The sequence below is a fragment of the Barbus barbus genome (genome assembly GCF_936440315.1).
Source record: "Barbus barbus genome assembly, chromosome: 24".
Lineage (NCBI taxonomy): Eukaryota > Metazoa > Chordata > Actinopteri > Cypriniformes > Cyprinidae > Barbus > Barbus barbus.
In genome coordinates this window covers 9,514,847-9,520,060 of record NC_136752.1, presented here as the reverse complement: position 1 = coordinate 9,520,060, position 5,214 = coordinate 9,514,847, and positions in this window count along the sequence as shown.

The window sequence follows — 5,214 nt, the reverse complement described above, 5'->3', positions numbered from 1 at the left end:
TTCAGAATCAATCCACAGGCTGCATGTGGACACAATTTTGTCTTATCAAAAGTTAACATTGGCATTTAAGTGAAGTGACATACGGCCAAGTATACTCGGAATTCGTGCTCTGCATTTAACCCATCCAACGTGCACACACACAGCAGTGAACACACACACACAGCAGTGAACACACACACACACACCGTGAACACACACCCGGAGCAGTGGGCAGCCATTTATGCTGCAGCGCCCGGGGAGCAGTTGGGGGTTCGGTGCCTTGCTCAAGGGCACCTCAGTCGTGGTATTGAGGGTGGAGAGAGCGCTGGACATTCACTCCCCCACCTACAATTCCTGCCGGCCGGAGACTCGAACCCGCAACCTTTGGATTACGAGTCCGACTCTCTAACCATTAGGCCACGACTTCCCCTTTAAGGCACTCTAACTAGTATCACTGGAACTTCAGAGGTGATTTGTCCACACAGTGCTGTAGCATAGGAATGGCTTTTTTCATGATAGTAATTTTTAGCTCTTCAGGTTTAATGGTTGTAATCATAATAATGCCCCCTCTTTATAATGCCTCTGCCAAGCAGTTCTGAATGACTTTATGACCGTGTTAAAGAGACTTGTAAAATAAATGTTTAGTTTTTTCACTTAAGGAAAGAGGTTTAATAAATCAAACCTGTCAGAATTAAAGGGGGACTTGTGACATTACTATACAATGTGATTAGAATTTATATATAGTCATATGAATAGTGTAGTTCTTGCACACATCTATTTGTTTTGTCTGCATAGAGACTGAAACATAAGATATCAGTGTATTTATGCATCTAAAACAAATACTTTATGAACAGCTTTAGAGATTAACAAATGTTTATATATTTTTGCAGACAAAAACACTTATAGACAAGATCACTCTGGACTAATTGAAGACACCAAGAAAATGTCCTAATGTAAATACAAGGCTTTAATAAGCTTCTTTGTCTGCTTACAATATACAACTTCTGACTTTTTTCTTCTCTGACATTGAAAAGAATTCATTCAGAGCAGCTGGACGGGATGTTAACCCTTAAGCAGGGCTTCAAGCAGTTTTGGAGACTTGAAACAGCTTGATAGAATGGAGTTTTGTTTGAAAAACCATTGAAGATAATACATTTCCTTTTTTATCTTGGAAGAGAGCAAAAATAATTGCCATCTCTTTTCTCTTCTTAAAGATTGGAGAAGAAGAGCCAGCTTTTTTTGAGCATCCTCCAGAAAGAAGTAGGACACTGTCTGGGAGGAAGCCGGAGAATAAGGGAGAGAAAATAAAGGAATCTTGGTTATTAAGATCACAGATAAAACCCTCTTGGTGGAAAAATACAGAACGACACACACTAGGTTCCTAATCAACCATCTGCAAAGCAGCAGATTAAAATAGTACTGTGATTGTATTAAAGTCTGCAGGGCTCTCAGTCCACAAGAATCACAGAGAAAGAACATCTGTGACCAAAGCAGAGGGTAAATGCTGATCCACGAGGAGCATTTACCCAAGACGAGTGCCTGTCCTCCCACGTACAGTATACATTCCTCATAAACCTCAGTTCTCCATTTGTCTGGGTTTTCCAGATCTGGAATTATGTATTAATGGGAACTAGATGAGTCAGAGATGGGTCAGTTATTCTCTGACACTGAACATACCTTGGGAAATTTCCAAAAGGTCTTTCTAAAAGCAGTTTAAATACAACCGCTTTGGTGTGATGTGACACCAGAAGGGAAATTATTCTCGAAACGATTCCTTTCCCATTCTGAGCTTTTTACCAGTGACCAGACTGACAGATGGGCCCTGAAAATGACCTGGTTTTAATTTTCTTAAATCCTTTCTGATGTGCAATATTAAGTTGAAATCAGGTTTTTAGATCAGTAATTTAATGCATTGCAGAAGTTTGTTTCAAAGAAGTGACTTAAAGCATCAGGTATATGCAGACAACAAGAATCAGTGCACAGTGAATCAAGCCTATGTCTCTTTGTGTTTCATTATAGATGTACTGAACCCAATGAAGGGTTTAAGTTTAGTAACTGAAGAGATTTGCTGTAATGACAATCATTATAATAAATGTTTTTGAAAAGTAATGAAATTGAAAGCAAATTGAAAAAGTAATGTGGAGAGTTCGTAATATCACACCCACTACTGTGGTACTAAGAAAACTGAACTGTATGGAACATTGTTTATAAAAGGTCCAAAATGACCTTTCATCAAAGAAGAAAAATACATTTTACACACACACACACACACACACAAATTTCTACTTGTTGAGTGCTAATTTTAGACCCTTTTTACACACAACTAAACTTCTACATTTACATTTCTAAATGTAACACAAATAAATACTTGGAGGCATCCATGTATTTCCTTCTTTAACAGTTTCTTATAATAAAGGAATTTAGGAGGAGCTGTATTGATTTTTGCTCTTCTCTCTCTTTACACCCAGTTACTTGTGGTTGGGTTGAAGGGCAGATCACATTTGGTCGATAACACATTATCACCCGCAGGCCTTGTGCTTCTAACATTGACTTGAGATTAAAGTGGTGGTTTTACAGCCTGTTTCCCACTGAGGTTTATGTACATGTCTCCCTCTCCCACCTGATACCCTCCCTGTGGTGTATGTGTCCTCCTGGGGGTGGGGGTGTATTAAAGTGTCTCTGGAAGAATTTGTGTATGAAGTAACTCAGGTTACCAGGGCCCACAGAGTTCATGGACAGTGACTGACACATTCAAGCCTAATGATTTAACCAGGAGTGTAACTCCACGGTCAGGCCTTATCTCCACATAAGTGGATTTATCCGAGATCATGCCTCATAAAAGAGAGAGAGAGAGATAGTGAGAGAGAGAAGTGAAACTGAGAACATGTGAATGTGACAACAGTCACTGGTCGGTCTGCAATTGCAATTGAGGAATGGCTTGATACTTTATCTTAATTTTAAAGTATATCTTTTATTAGGTGGGAAGTTAATGGTGGTAACAGGTTACAGCTGTTTGGTGACCCTCTTAAAGGGATAGTTCACCCAAAATTGAAAATCTGTCATCATTTACTCAGCCTCCCATTGTTATACAACCTGTATGACTTAAAAAAAAAAAAAAAAATTTCAACAAAAATGTTGTGATGAAGACCAATGGCTGTCAAGCTCCAAAAATGACCTAAAATCACTATAAAACCATAAAAGTGGTTCATCTGATTTTCTCATACAATAGCTTTGTGTGAGAAACACACTGAAATTTAAGTAACTTCTGGATAGTTTCTGTATGTGATATGTGATCTTTTAGCCCAAAATCCTCACACAGGAAGTGGCTGGAGCTCAGCTTCCTCTGAGGATGCCACATGGCGGGATTATTCCACTTAACACTCTTACAGACTGTCTCAGCGCTTCACAATCTGCATAACTATGTCATTAAGCTCTTCAGATTTATTTAGCGTGGACATTAATCCACATTCACACCAAAGCAGCTCTGCTGTCATTGTGAGTCTTCCAGACAGAAAAGAAAATGGATTAAATCATTTGTTGTACTGAAATGAAGGACAATTCAGATTTTTTTTTCCCATCTCTGTATCCTCAACAAAGCTCCAGTATTAGTTTCATGTGTGCCACCTAATTAATTACACAGAAAATGTTCAGTTAGAACACTTCAACTCTGAAATGTTTTTAAAGCAAAAATAGTAACAGCAAATGATGACAGCACATATAAATTATTTCTAGTTTAATTATGACAGCTGCACATGTGATGTGATTTTGACTGCAGTAAAGTGATATACAAATATATAAATATATATATATATATAAAGTGATAAAAATAAAAAACAATATACAAATATACAGAAAACAATAATCATAAATAATCATCCATATTGTTACGGGGCCGACGAGACGTGAGACATGCGGATCCATATGCAAAGCTTTATTGTGAAACATGGTCAGAAAACAGGCAGGGTTAGAGATCGGCAAACAGGTATGGCAAGGGCAAGACAGAGCAATCCGTGGAGCAAACGTGGGTCGACGATCGGCGAACAGTATCCAAAGGGGCAAGGCAGAGAGATAATCCAGTAACCAGGGCAATAATCCAAACGGGGAGCAAACAGAGTCCAAACGGCAAGGCGATGGGTTAATCCAGGAAACACGGGCAGGGTCAGACACGGCAAGATAAACAAGGCAAGGCAAGGCAAGACAAGACTATAACAATGGCTCTGTAAAGTTGCTATCTCTAGATAAGTGATAAACGCTAACAATACTCGGCCGTGAGCAAGAGCAAGTCCCAGGCTTAAATAGTGAGTGCGTGATGTGAAATGATAATCAGGTGTGTGATGTGTGAATGGTGACAGTTGTGATCTGTGCAATGGATTGTGGGAACTGTAGTCCAGTGTGCTGTGTAGTGTAAGAGTCAATGTGGTGAACGGGTGACCTCTGGTGGTGATTGTCCGGAAGAGCATGGACCAGATTTGTGACATATAATAAATAATATGGAATTGGAAAATTCTGCAAACAAAAATGGACTACAGTCATACTCAATTGCTTGAGGCTGGAAAATAGTATTTCAATTATTTTTGATCCACTGCAGGAAATGGGTGCCATCAGAATGTTCTTAATAATGGATTTTTTTCTTACAAACGCACAGCTTTACACACTTTACAAAACAATAATTGATGAACTGCGGTCGTGTGGATTATTGTGATGTTTTTATCAGCTGTTTGGACTCTCGTTCTGACGGCACCCATTCACTGCAGAGGATCCGTTGGTGAGCAAGTGATGCACATGTTAAATTTCTGCAAATCTGTTCTAATGGAGAAACAAACTCATCTACATCTTGATTGGGCTGAAGGGCAGTACATTTTCAGAAATTTTTTTTCAAAATGTAATGTGAAATATTACTTTAATGGTGGGTAAAGATGACAGAATCTAAGTTCTAGGAAAAGTCGGTAAAATAGGGCCCAGTGCACTGAGTTATTAAGAAGTAATCTTCAGAATTGATTGATTGATTTTTTTATTTATACATTTTTTTTTTAACAGGTGTTTTTGTTTGTTGTTGAAGGAAATGTCTGTAAACTTAAAGGAAAAGGAGAATATTCGGAAAGAACATTATTTTTCTACATATTTTCTTTGTTACCGTGAAATTATCTACTGTAAACCTCACTATCAAGATACTGACATACATCCACCCAGATTTTTCATTCCTGGTCCGGATTTTTACACAGCATCTACTGTGTA